Source organism: Petaurus breviceps, unplaced genomic scaffold (genome assembly GCF_028583685.1).
Source record: "Petaurus breviceps papuanus isolate PSGF00001 unplaced genomic scaffold, PetGlider_PUasm1.0 139, whole genome shotgun sequence".
NCBI lineage: Eukaryota > Metazoa > Chordata > Mammalia > Diprotodontia > Petauridae > Petaurus > Petaurus breviceps.
In genome coordinates, this window is record NW_027185697.1 from 21,341,313 (window position 1) to 21,356,361 (window position 15,049).

General features: G+C 42.3%; 1 pseudogene; it reads left to right on the forward strand.

Moving 5' to 3' along the window:
* The first annotated feature begins 255 nt into the window (after positions 1 to 255).
* On the forward strand, positions 256 to 13,457 carry LOC138145871 (homeobox protein SIX5 pseudogene; annotated as a pseudogene).
* The last annotated feature ends 1,592 nt before the right edge of the window (positions 13,458 to 15,049 follow it).

A 15,049-nucleotide genomic window follows, 5' to 3' on the forward strand; every position in this document is an offset into this window, starting at 1 on the left:
TTCTGAAGGTAGAGAATATTTTATTTTGATGCTGTATATCTAGTGCTTAGTATCACAGGGACTGACCTACTCCAAACACATAACAAATTATTCTTCTTTGATTAGTTGGGCAGTAGTTAGTTGGTTAACGTAACATTTGTAACAGTAATCACATCATTGGGGGAGGCGGGGGGGCAGAGTCAAGATGGCTATACATAAAAGCAGGAACTTGCTTGAACTCCCACTCCAAACAGCTCCAATACTTGTATAAAAAAAATGACACTAAACAAATTTGAGAGCTACAGAACCCAAAAAGCGACACAGAAATACAAATCTCCCACCAAAGGCAGCCTGGCAGGTGAACAAGAAGAGTCTATCACACTGGGATGGGAGCTGAGCACAGTCCCACATCATTCATGCTGTGGACAGTGGCAGCCCCAGTTTGCAGCCCACACCAACTGGAGCAGATTTCAGGAGAGTGAATCACCAGCAGCTGTGGCAGTTTCCAGACTTCTGAATGAAAAACTCCAAAAAGAAAATAAAAGATCAGTAGGGAACTCCGTTGGAACTGAGTGAGAGAAGAATGAAGTCTGGCGCTGATCCCATGTGGCAGAGGTGGTTGTGGCCTGGCGACTACAACTCTTGCCATATGGCAGCCTGCAGAGATCCTGGCCTACAAATAGTAGGGGGAACCAATGACCATTCAGAGGGTAATTGCTCTTAATTTGACCTGATTAGAGGTGAAACACAGTCTTGGGGATTGGTCCTGGGGTGAGGAATGCAAGCATACAACAGCTTGTGGTGGCTTTAGAGAGGGTGTAACCCTTCACATCACTGAAAACAGCTCTGACAACAGTTGTGAAAACACCAGAAATTTGGGAAGCAGTTCTCTCTTTTCTGGAAGCAGAGTTCTACCATGGCAAAGAGTTCAAAAGTGAAGTAACTGAATGGCAATATGAGTAAACAAAGGAAGTACATTCAAGCCATAGAATCTTTTTTGGGGGACAAAGAGGATCAAAATATGGAAGTAAAAGGAGACAACAAAGTCAAAACTCCTTGCATCAAAAGCCTCCAAGAAAAAATACGAACTGGTCACAGGCCATGGAGGAGCTCAAGCAAGAATTTGAAAATGAAGTAAGAGATGTGGAGAAAAAAAATTGAGAAGAAAAATGAGAATGATGCAAGAAAATCATGAAAATTGAGTCAACAGTCTGCTAAAGGAGACCCCAAAAAATAATGAAGAAAATAACGCCTTAAAATAGACTAACATAAATGGCAAAAGAGGACGAAAAAGCCAATGAGGAGAGGAATGCCCTAAAAAAGCTGAATTGGCCAGATGGAAAATGAAACTCCCTGAAGAGAATAATTCCTTCAAAATTAGATTGAAGAAATGGAAGCTAATGACTTTATGAGAAATCAAGATATGATGAAACAGATCCAAACAAATGAAAAAGAATAGAAGGCAATGTGAAATATGTCATTGGAAAAAACACTGGAAAATAGATAAAAGGGAGAGAATTAAATAAAAAACAAACATATATTGGTCTAATGGAAAGCTATGATGAAAAAATAAAAAAAACAAAAGAGCCTAGACATCATTTTACAAGAAATCCCCTAGGGAAATTGCTCTGATCTTATGTAACCAGAGGGCAAAATGGAATTTGAAAGAATTCACTGATCAATTCTCGAAAAAGATCACAAAAATAAAATTCCTAGGAATATTATAGCCCAATTTCAGAGTTCCCAGGTCAAGGAGAAAGAAAGAAAGAAGTTGAGTACTGTAGAAACACCATCAGGATAGCATAAGATCTAGAAGCTTCTTCATTAGTGGATTGAAGGACTTGGAATATGATATTCTGGAGGTCAAAGGAGCTAAGATTAAAACGATGAATCACTTACCTAGAAAAAAAAATATTACCTCAGTATACTACTGCAGGGGAAAATATGGATATTCAAAGAAATAGAGGACTTACAATCACTCCTGACTGGGGGGAAAAATAGAACTGAACAGAAAATTAAACTTTCAAATACAAGAAGGAAGAGAAGCGTGAGAAGGTAAACAGAAAATGAAATCATAAAAAAAATTATTAAAGTTGAATTATTTACATTCTTACATGAAAAAAAAAACAATAATTGTAACTCACTAGACTTTTATCAAGATGAGGATAGTTGAAGGGAATAGAAATAGAGATATTAGATACAGAGATAGATAGATAGATAGATAGATAGATAGATAGATAGATAGATAGATAGATAGATAGATATAGATATAGATATAGATATAGATATGTATGTATTTATAGGACGGTTTATGTGTGTATAAATATGTGTGTGCATGTATACATGGACAGAGGGCCCAGGATGAGTTGAATATGAAGAGATGATATGTAAAAAATAAAATTAAGAGGTGAGAGAGGAATATATTGGGAGAAGGAGAAAGTGAGAGATAGAATAGGTTAAATTTTATCACATAAAAGAAGCAAGAAAAACTGTTACAATGGCAGAGAACAGCAGGAAGGTGAAAAGGAATGAATCAAACTTACTCTCATTGAATTTGACTTAAGAAGGGTATAACATATACTCATTTGGGGATCTTTTCCTACAGAAAAGCAGGGGGGGAAGGGGACAAGAAGGAGATGATAGAAGGGAGGGCAGATTGGGGGAGAGGGTAGTTAGAAGCAAATACTTTTGAAAAGGGACAAGGTCAAAAGAGAAAATAGAATAAGTGTGGGGTGGGATAGGATTAAGGGAAAAATAGTTATTCTTTCACAATAGAACTACTATGGAAATGCTTTATGTATCTATACATGTACAACCTGTATTGAATTGCTTGCCTTTTAAGTGGGGGTAGATGAGGAAGAAACAAGGGAAAGAATCTTGGACTCAAAGTTTTAAAAAACAAATGTTATAAAATGGTTTTGACATGCAGCTGCAAAATAAGATATACAGGCACTGGGGTACATAAATGCATCTTGCCCTATAAGAAAGTTGTGGAGGGGATGGAGGAGGATGTAAGAGAGAACAGATTGGGGGAAGAGGTATTCAGTAGACTCACTATTGTGGGATGAGGGTAGGGGAAAGGTGGGGAGAAAATTTGTGACTCAAATTTTGGTGGAAATGAATGTTGAAAACTAAAAAGAATAAATTTAAAATAAAAAATGACATCATTGATATGGTTACTAAAATATCAATAAGAAGGAAATTATGAGGTGGGGATGGGAGAAATGGATGTGACATACAAGGTGATAAGAAAAAAAAATCAATGTCCTTGCATGCTGGCCTCTAGTTTCCTGATGTGTCTTTGAATTATTTAAGTATATACTATGTTAAATGTAAGAGAAAGTTGAGCTGGAGACTGAATCACACACACTAATCCAGGCAACTGTGACTCCCATAAATTCTAAAGAATGTGAAATGAAATAATTTCCCTAGATGGAAGGAAACTAAATGAAAATGAGGTTATGAAGTGTTGGTAGCAGATGGAGAGTTGTAAAGTCTCAGCAGGGGTATGAAGGATGTTGGTGAATGGGGAAAGAAGTGACCAGTTTTGGAGATCATAGGTTGAAATGCAACACTTTCTATATAATAAAAGAAAAACAAGTAACGATTGTGCAGTAGTTCTAACGGGAATAATGGAATGGAAAAAGCAAGGAATGGAGGAATGGGGAGTAGTAGCATTTAACTGGATGGAATGGGGAATATAGGCAAAGGCAGCAGGGGAACTTAGCCTCCACATGTGAATGTCTGCTCTAAGTCACTTTGATTAGAGGAGCAGGAGGCATGATTTTCATAAGCGTTGGTACAAGTTATTGTACTTAGGTGTCCCTCCTTCCAGCAGGTGTGGTATAATTTATATAAATACAAAGAATTTGGAATTGATGGTGTTTAGTGAGTCTGAAGCAGAATTTTTTTTTTAATTTTCAATGGCTAGAACAAAGGTTTCCATACTTACTTGGTGTAGTGGCCCCCTGGAAATCTTTCTTTAGCCCTTTAAAGGTTTTTAAAAATTCCATTATTCCAATCTATCTATCTATCTATCTATCTATCTATCTATCTATCTATCTATCTATCTATCTATCTATCTATCTATATCTTTTTTTAAATGACACATCTTAAATTTAATAATTTGTTGTAAATTTGTGGGAGATTTTCCTGCTTTGAAATTGTGATGATGCAATATTTTGACATGTAACCATATCGTATTGTAAGCAAGTCAATACATGAACATATTCAGCATGGTGAACTTCCTGACAATGCAGAAGATGCTGGCCTGCCAACACTTGCTTGTTAAGACCTATCAGTGGACTTTACCAGTGATCTGTTATAATTTACATTTTGTGTGTTTATTTGGAAAACAATGTAATCACTGCTACTTTAACTCTTATGTAACAGATGAAATATATACAAATAGTTCCTCAAAATTTTCTTCTCTTCTCTTCTTTCCTTATGCTTTCACTGTTCCTTTATTTTTATTCAGTGCCCCTCAGTTGCACCCAAGGCTACTACTGTTCCTGCCATGGATCATTCCAGCATCCCCAGGGGATGGAACTGACAAGTCTCAGAACCTCTAGAAAATGATCTCAATCCTGGCAATAATTCAATAGTTATATTCCAAGATATTGGCAATTGAGGCATAAGACAAAGTGTCTCATGCATGGCTCATATACATGGCTATGGGTAAAGCCTAGTGTCTAAGTGTGTTTTGGCCTTAGCAAAGCCTTTGTGTAGTACTGCTCTGATTTGCATTCCAACAAAAGTTTCAGATATCTGGTTAAACAACCATAGCTTTTTTCTTTGGTCACCATTTTTATGGTTCTCAGCTACAAACTAGAGTGGGGGATAAGTGGGCCATGTGTTATCTCCATAGCAGGTGTTCATGGTCCTACATGATTATGCATTGTGCATCATACCCCCTTTGCCTCACCAAGACCATCCTATGGCCTTCTTTTCCTGTGACTTATCTACCATCTGAAAAGTATTGAAGATGGGAAACCATAAGGGATCATCTACCTCTTCTTCTTGGACCTGTTCTCAGAGTCTGGTAATCATACAACAATCTTGTACACTACTCCATTGATTGTTACTATTTTCAGCACACTGAGATATTTCCTACTGATGACTCTAGCTTTAGGTAAAATGCCAAAGACCTGAATGAGAGTAACATTTCTGGCCCTTTTATAAGATATATGTAAGGGCTGTCACTCCTGCTCAATGAAAATGTACAGAAGACTCACAAGCCCTGACCTCTGTAGCCTGTGGATCTTTATAGGCAATCATCAAATCCTTGCATGATTTAAATGAGCTGCTCCACACTGAGAGATCATCAGAACATGGATTTAACTTTTATATTTTCCATCTTGTCAGGAACAAGCTGCACAATATTCTAAATCTCATAAAAAGTTCTGAGAAGCATGAAAGGCCATAGACTCCTGAAATTGTAGAGTCAGTAGAGAGCAGAAATTCTCCACTACAGTGACTAAACTGGGTAGATATTCTAGAAGACATGGATTCCTCAGGCAAAGATTCACTTCAACTATGGGTAGGGGGTGGGGATTAACAGATCTCCTCTGATCTCAAATGCATTCGAGCCAAATCCCTGTGACAATTACTATGTTTGAAAGTCATCACAATTTATGTCATTGAAAAGCGAATATGATACCAATTCAAAATTCACTCTATTTGTAAATGAATCACTTCTGACTTATAAAAGTTCTTTTTGGTTCCTGGAAACAGTGGGCCATGGTAGAAGGATCCCTGAACTTAAAATCAGGAAGGACTGATTTTTTTTTTCATATTCCTTAATGTGTTTAGCTCCATGTCCATTGGAAAATCACTTCATCTCACTATGACTCAATATGTTTACTCTGTAAAAATGGGGAAATGATTCAACTGCACTTGCCCTAAGAATAGATTGGTAATGGATAGAGCCTGGTCTGAAGTCATAAAGACCTGAGTTTAAAACTGGCCTCAAACACTTTCTGTGTGACCCTGGTCAAGTCACTTTACTTCTGCCTGCCTGTATCCTGAATTTTAAAGCTGTTTTAATAAGTGTTTTTCTCCAAGCACTGGTGTATCAAAATAAATATTTGTACAGTGTTCAGCATGTTGCTTAGCATATATCACACACTTAATAGATGCCTGTTTCTTTCATTCTACAGTGAAAATAAGAGCAAATTGCTGCAAGCCAGAGTTCTATATAAATTGTTGTTTTTCTCTAGTCATGCCTGCCTCTTTCACCCCACTTGGGATTTTTGTGGCAAAGATTCTGGAGTGGCTTGCCACTTCCTACTCCAGCTTATTCTACAAATGAGGAAACCAAGGGAAAAAAAGGTTAAGTGCCTTGCCCAGGGTCACACAGATAGTAAGAGTCTGAGACCAGATTTGAACTCAGGGCTCCCTGATTGCAAGTCAGGCTCTGTATCCACTGCATAACCAAGCTATATAAATAAAAGGCATTATTGAATGTTGTGGCTTTTAACTGCAATACTTCTTTCCTGAAACTTCAGGTGAGTGAATCACCAGCTGTGACGTTTTCCAGACTTCTCAACCCGTAAATGCCAAAGAGAAAATAAAAGGTCAGTCGGGGACACTGTTGGAACTGGGAGATTGAGGAGTGTGGTCCAGCTCCTGCCAATGGTAGAGGCATGGCGGTGACAGCTGCTGCCACCTGCTGGCCTCTGGAGCTTCTGGCCTGCAGATCATAGGGGAAGAAAGCGATCATTCACAGGGTAATTGCCCATATTTTGACCTGCTTGGAACTGGATCATGGTCTTGGTGGATGGGATGGACCGGGGGAGTGTGGCAAGTGTGCCAGAATTTGTGTCTGTAGAGAGGGCGCACTCTTCATAGCTCAGGTAACATTTGCAAAATCTCCAGTGATTTAGGACATGGCTCTCTCCACTCTGGAAGAAGAGTTCTACCTTGGCAAAGACCTCAAAAGTCAAGTAATTGGCTGGCAAGATGAGCAAACAGAGGAAGTACAATCAAACCAGAGTCCTTTTTTTTTTGGGGGGGGTGGAGGATCTAAACGTGGAACCAGAAGAAGTCAATGAAGTCAAACTCCTGCATCAAACACCTCCAAGAAAAATGAGGTGGTTACAGGCCATGGAGAAGTTCAAGAAGCATTTTGAAAATCAAGTAAGAGAAGTGGAGGAAGAATTGGGAAAAGAAATGAGAATGATGTAAGAAAATCATGAAAAGAGAGTCAGTCTGCTAAAGGAGACCCAAAAATATACTGAACACAATAACACATTAAAACATAAACTAACTCAAATGGCAAAAGAGGCCCAAAAAGCCAATGAGGAGAAGAATGCCTTAAATTGCCCAGAAGGAAAAGGAATTTCAAAAACTCACTGAAGAGAATAATTCCTTCAAAATTAGAGTGGAGCAAATGGAAGCTAATGACTTTATGAGAAATCAAGATACTATAAAACAGACCCAAACAAATGAAAAAAAAATAGAAGGCAATGAAACTATCTCATTGGAAAAAACACTGAACTGGAAAAAAGATCCAGGAGAGGGAATTTAAAAATTATTAGACTACCTGGAAGCCATGATCAAACAAAGAGCCTAGAAATTATCTTTCAAGTATTCTCAGGGAAAATTGCCCTAATATTCTAGAAGCAGAGGGAAAAACAGAAATGGAAAGAATTCACTGATCACCTGTTGAAAAAAAGATGCCAAAAGGAAAACTCCTAGGAATATTCTAGCCAAATTCCAGAGTTCCTAGGTCAAGGGGAAAATATTACAAGCTGTCAGGAAGAAACAAATTTGACTATTGTGAAAACTCAATCAGGATAAAACAAGATCTAGCAGCTTCTACATTAAGGGATCAAAGGGTTTGTAATATGGTATTCCAGAGGTCAAGGGAGCTAGAATTAAAACCAGGAATCACCTACCCAGCAACAGAGTATAATGCTTCAGGAGAAAATATGATCATTTAATGAAATAGAGGACTTTCAACGATGCTTGATGAAAAAAACAGAGCTGAACAGAAAATATTACTTTCAAATACAAGAAGCAAGAGAAGCATGAGAAGGTAATGAGAAAAAAAGAAATCATAAAGAAATTATTAAACTTGAACAATTTATATTTCCTTCATGGAAAAATGATAACTGTAACTCATGAGACTTTTCTCAGCATGAGGATAGTTGAAGGTAATATACACACACGTATATGTGTGAATGTGTATATGTGTATGAATATATGTGTATATGTATACATACATATATGTACATACAGAAGGGTGCATGCATGTATAAATACATATGTGAGTATGTGTGTACATGTATACATAGACAGAGGGCACAGAATCAGTTGAACACTAATGGACTGTATCTAAAAAATAAAACTAAGAAGTGAAAGAAGAATATAATGAGAGGAGAAAGGGAGGGATAGAATAGGGTGAATTATCTCTTTTATATAAAAGAGGCAAGAGAAAACTGTTACAATGGAGGAGAAGAGGAGGAAGGTAAAAGGGAATGGGACAACCTTATGCTCATTGAATTTGGCTTAAGTGGGGAATAACATACACACTCATTTGGGTATCTTACCCTACAGGAAAGTAGGGGGAAGGGGATAAGAGGGATAGAAGGGAGGCAGATTTGGGGAGAGGGAAGTTAGAAGCACACATTTTGAAAAGTGACAGGATCAAAGAAGAAAACAGAATAAGTGGGGGGTGCGATAGGTTGTAGGGAAATATAGTTAGTCTTTCACAATGTAACTACCATGGAAATATTTTGCATAACTGAACATGTAGAACCTATACTGAATTGTTTGTCTTCCCAATGGGGGTGGTGTAATATAATGCCAAGCAAAGGCAACTTCCCAAGGTTCAGAATACCAGCATAGGCGCTCTCCATTTTATTCAGTGACCAACCAAGAACAGAGAAGGTCAAAACATGACATCATTCAAAATACAGCATTTACTAAGTGTGATTAAATAATCTCCAAGTACTACCCCACCCCAGGACCTTCCAATCATTCAATTAATTACAAAGTCCCTGTTCTAAATACTACTCCACCCCTAGGCTGTACCTTCATTTAGTCCACCACAAAGCCCCTCTTCTCAAATGGAGATTAGTTTCCAAACATAAGTAAAGTACCTTCATTTGTTCAATCACAGAGCACAAAAAGGTCAAAAGTTCCCCACCCCTGGATCACAACTGAATCTACCCCAGAGTTAGATCAAGTTTAAGCACAGCACTTAATACCCAAATGGAGGTCTTTTCTTCATCTTGACATGAGGCAAGTTCTCAGCAATCTTAGTTCCTGGGGAGACAAGGCTTAGCAAGGCCACAAGATACATTGCCAGTCCCTTCATTAATTCATCCTCTGCCTGTAGAACAGTCCTAGAACCCCTGAAAACATTAGCAAAACCCTCTCCCAGGATTTCTGTAAACATACAACAAGAAAATCTTTCTTCAGGGCTTCTGAACCAACAGAAAGGTTCCCAGACTCCTGCAACAACAGCATTGTCCTTCACCAGTGGACAGTATTCACTCTGTCTGCAGGATAGTCTCCAGACCCCTGCAACAACAGCACTGTCCTTCACCAGTGGACAGTATTCACTCTCTGTCTGCAGGACAGTCTCAGGAGCTCTTAGCCAACAGCCAGGTTCCAGGACTTCTTCAACAAAAGGACTGTCTTTCACCAGTGGACAAATCTGGCAAAACAACATCAAAACAGACAGACAAAGTACCAGCAAAACAGCCATGTCTCCTCAGTCCTTGGCAGCTCAGGGGGCAGGTCTCAAAAGTCCAGGGCAATTCAAAGTGGCCCCCAGCAATTCTATCAGTCTCTCTCTGCCTCCATGAGGTGCTGCTTCCTCTGAACCCTTGAAAGTTCTGACCAGGTAAAATACCATAAGAACGTCTGTATCCTTCCATCTTCCTCAATTTGAACCTTATGTCTCCCTAACCAGGATATCTATGGTGACTCTGAACTCTCCTATGCATTTGATATCCCTCTGCTTAGGATATGAGCTCCATGAGGGAAGAAACTGTCTCACATTTTTATTGTACACGCGGTGCTCAGCACTATGATTTTCACATTTAAAATGATTATTACATGTTTTTCTATTCATTAATTCATTCATTCATATTATTGCCAAGACAGTGGGTTGCTTTCACAGTCCACCAACTTTGCAGGTTTTACCAGTTCAATTGAGTAGACACTGTGGGATATTCTTCCCTGTTATTGTTGTTAATGCTGTTTTCTCCTTTCATTCTCCTGACTTGTTGCTGATTTCCCCTTTTTTTTCTCCTACACTTAACCCTGATGGAAGTGTCCTTGAATCCCCAATCTATTACAAATACCATACACATTCTGACCTTCACAATGGTGATGGTCTAAGACCTTTGAGCACAGCTTTCTCTTTGCCAGGCAGGTAGCCTCTCAAACTGCTTGGATCATCAGGGAGTAACTTCCTAATCTTTCCATTTTCCCTTTTATGACACATTATCTGACCATCAAGATTCAGCCTCTTTTTAACTGCCATCCCCTTCAGATGCAAGGTCATTTTCATCTCCCATTGATGCAACCTAAAGTCCCCTGAATCTTTCCATTTGACCTATAGATGAATTCTGATATTTACTGTCTCAATATGTCAAATGTGAGAGCAATAATTGTCTCTATATTTGGGGTCCCCATTTTAATACAGTGCTTGGTACATAGTATAAAGACTTAATAAATGATTTTCCACTCATTAATTTAAGAATCTTAATCATTCATCTTACCTGATGAATCCATTAATGTTCCATTATGTTATGGAGATATTCAGATTTAGAAGTCTCTGATAATAGGAAGAAAGATCTAGCAGGTGCCACCCAATTGGGCAGGCTTAAACCTGACCCTCCAGATTGTGTCATTTGCCCAAGCTCTAATCTAGTCGATAAGTCTTTTTACCAGGTTACCTTCAGGCTTGCAATAAAATATTTCTCAGAGCATCTTGCTAGGACAAACTCCTAAGTGTAAGAAATATTGGCGAAATGTGGTAGTAGAAGAATCATTAAGACTATCACCAAAGCTAGAGATGATAGCCGCCTTTTAGAAATGCTAGTGGCAGTTGGGTGACCCAATGGATACAGTGCTGAGCCTAGAGTTAGAAAGACTCTTCTTCCTGAGTTCAAATCTGGATTCAGACACTCACTAGCTGTGCAATCATGAGAAAGTCACTTAACTCTGTTTGCCTTAGCTTCCTCATCTGTAAAATGTGCTGGAAACCTGAAAAGGGATCTTACAGAATCAAACATGCCTGAAAATCAACGAAACAACATTTGTATTGCTAACATAAGAAAGCTCAGGAGGCAATAAAGTAGAAAAGACAGAGGTCTGGGCTTGGCGTTAAGAGGACCTAGGTTTAAATTCTAACTCGGGCCATTGGCTTCTTGGATAAGTCACTTAAATTACTAATGTCTGCAATGCACAGAAATCTCTAAGCATGAAACTTGCAGGGGCGAGGCGGCGGCGGCCTGCGCTTCACGGCCGAGCAGGTGTGGTGAGTGGGCGAGGCTGGGCTGCCCGCGGGCCGCCTGGGCCGCTTCGTGGGCGCGCTGCCGCCGGCCCAGCGCTGCATGGAGGCAGCGATGCGCTGCTGCGCGCCCTTCCCCGCGTGCACCACGCCTTCCTGCAGGCCCTCTACCTGCGCTCCCGGGGCCGCGCGCTGGGCGCCGTGGACAAGGACCAGCTACGCAACAAGTTCCCGCTGCCCCAAGACGTCTGGGCCGGCGAGCAGACGGTGTGCTGCTTCGAGGAGCGCTCGCGGGCCGCGCTCACCGGCCTCTCGCTCACGCAGGTCAGCGACTGGTTCAAGAACCGGCGGCAGCGCGTCCGCACGGGCGGCCCGGGCCCCGGCGGGGCGGCAGAGGAGGCTGCGGGGGCGCCGGGCAGGAGTGAGTCAGATGGGAACCCCAGCACCGAAGATGAGTCCAGTCACGGAGCCGAGAAGTTGGACGCTGGAGCGGGCGCGGCCCCTGGGAGCACAGAGGTGCCCACTGCCGGTTCTGTGTTCCTGTCTGCGGCGGCAGCTCCATCGGGACCCCCTACTGCCCCATCTATTCCGCTCAATGGGGACTTCTTGACAGCTGTTCTGCATAATGGAGGATCCGTCATCATTAATGGACTGGCCCTGGGGGAGGGCCCAGGCCTGGCCCCACTCTTGCTCACTGGGACCACTGGAGGAGGGGGCCCACAGCCCCAGCCTCCGCTCCCCTCCCTGCTCCAAGTTCCCCAGCCTGGAGACCTGAAGGCTGAAGATGTGCAGCCTGAAGACGGGGGCTCCAAAGGGAGCCAGGCATCTGGGGAGGAGGCCCTTCCATTGCAGGGGCTGTCCCCCTCCCAGGTGGTCCCGGGCCCCCAGCCAGCGGTGCCCTTCCCTTCTCCTTCGATGGTGACATCTGCTGGCCCGGGGCCCCAGGTGGTGCCACTGTCGCCCCCAGGTCCAGTAGCTTCTGTGCCAGCCCCCCCCCCCAGGTGGTCCCTCTATCTCCATCAGGCTCTGTTTACCCTGGGGCCTCACCTTTGGTCGCCCTTCCCCAAGTGGTGCCCGAATCCCAGGTGGTTTCCCTGCCCCAAGGCGTGGGGTCCCTACAGCTGCTGGCTGGGCCCGCCAGCCCCGTCAAGGTGGAGGCAGCAGCAGGAGCCGCCCTGGGCCAGGCCAACATTCACCTCATCAACCCCGGCATGGGGGTCACAGCTTTGCAGTTACCTGCAGCCACCCCAGGTAACTTCCTCTTGGCGAGCGCGGTTTCCAGCAGCCCTATTGTGACGGTGATGACACTTCAGCAGGGCAAGATCATCCTGACTGCCACCTTCCCAGCCAGCATGCTGGTCTCCCAGACACCGACACACACTGCCGCCAGCCTGGCGCTGCCCGTCAAGCAGGAAGCCCCGGCTCCTGTGGCTGGGGTCCAGCACTGGCTACTGGGGCCCCAGGCCCAGCCCTTCCCCCCTTCTTGGCTCAAACCCAGATGCCCGTGGCGTCAGTGGCAGCTGGCCCGGCCTTCTCCCCGGATTCCTCTGGCCTCCTGACAAGTGTACCCCCTCTCCACCGTCCCTTCTTGACCTGGGGGCCTGGAGTTGGGGGTAATACTGAGGGGCTCTTTGAGATAGAGAAAGGTCTAGGAACGCCTGCCCCCCACGCCCTCCTGAGGCTGCCAGATGGGGACAGCAGCCTGCTGTTGGAAGGCACGGGTGCTGAGGAGGGGGATGGGCTGGAGCCCGAGGACTAGGTCTTGACCCAGCTGCAGTCGGTGCCTGTGGAAGACCAGCTGGAGCTGTGAAGGGATCCAGACCTTCGGCTCTTCTTTGCTCCCCAGATCAGGTGCTCTGAAGACTGCAGCGGCCTTCCTTCCTCAAGGGGCCCTGTGCCCACCACAAACCCTACTGTCTTCCAAATCGTAACACTCATTTGCCCCAGGCCCTCTCCCTCTGGGGGGCCCTCGGACTTCCCCTGGGAGCAGAGGCTTCAGCTTGCTACAGCCACACTCCCATCCTGTCTGGAGCCTTTCTTAGGGGAACTGAGGGCTGGCTGTACACCCATCCCTGTCAAATCCGGTACTGGCTGTGAATTGTCTGTGGAAAAACACCATGGCTCTCGGGCCCAGCCGTCCCAAGGACCCTGCCCTGACCTGAGAATGGCTGTTAATTGGAAATGTCCCAGCAGGCGCTGTGGGTGTGTGTGACAGGGCCCAGGGCCCCCCAGCACCTCATGCATGAGTCTCCCAAGTAGCCAATAGTGTCTGGGTGGTGGCAGCGAGGGCCCCACGATCCCTCTGTAACCCCAGACCAAAGATTCTTCCTCACGGGAGGGGGTGACCTTCCTGACCTTGGTTTGTACCTTCCCAAATCGTTATATTTTTCTAGGATATGTTACTGCCTCAATTTCAATAAACCAGACCTAGAAGTGCAAAGAAAAAAAAAAAGAATGAAACTTGCAGATGAGTTGCTGCTAATGTATCACAATGCAAGGTGTTTCTCGGAGAAACCAGGAGTTCTGCACAAATATTGTCACAGATCTCTCCCTTCTCTTCCCAACAACAAACAAAGGAAATAAAAAAAAGTAAATAAACATGATAGTCCTAAGTAAATTAATGCTTCATTAATAAAGAACTTTTGCAAATGTGACATCAGTTTGTAAACTATTATTCTTTAAGAGCGTGCTATGTAATTGCCATTGCACTAAGCATTCAAAAGTTTAAAAAAAAATCAGTCCCTGCTGTCAAGAAATTAGCTTTCTAATGGACAACAATTGACTTAAGAACAGCTGACATATCACTTTGAGTTTTGAAAATCACTTATCATACAGTCTTACTGAATCTGAAAAACTGGTGAAAAAAGAGTCATTATTATCCTGATATTACAAATGAGAAAAAAAATAAAGCTTAGGGAAGATAAGTGACTTACCCATGATCAGAAAGCTAGAAAATGTCAAAGGAGAGGTTCAGATCCAGATCTTCCAGACTCTATGTCTAGAATCTTAGCAACTCACTAGATTCCACTGCCTTCGAAAGCCCTGGGGCTCTTCCATTCATCATGTTGTCAATCTATGCTCATTTGAACATGTCTTACTTTTCATGTTAAAATATGTATTTTAGACAATCATTGTTATACTTCTAAATAATTTATAGTTAATTCATAAAATTATACTTTTCAAATATTTTTCTTTGTTTTTATATTTAACTCATTTATTGATATATTTATATCCACCCCTTATTGTTTTCTCTTGTTCCCATGTAACAAAGGAAAAAAAGTTTAAGTAACACCAACCAACACAGTGATTGTGTCTGCATTGAACATTTTCCACCCACAGTGCCCAGCTCTTCCAATAAAAAAGAGGCACATTTGTTCATTGTTTCTCACTCTCCTAGACTGTCCATTTTTAAATGATCTACTTCAATTTCCAAATTGTTTAATTTTGTGTTTTACAAAATTTTAATCAAGTAGTTCATATGTATAATTTATTAACATGCACACATAATTACATGAAGACATATGCTCATTGCTCATTTGTTTATTTTATTGATATGGATGAGCAATCAGAAAGTCTTGAGACAACAGTTGTATTTAATAG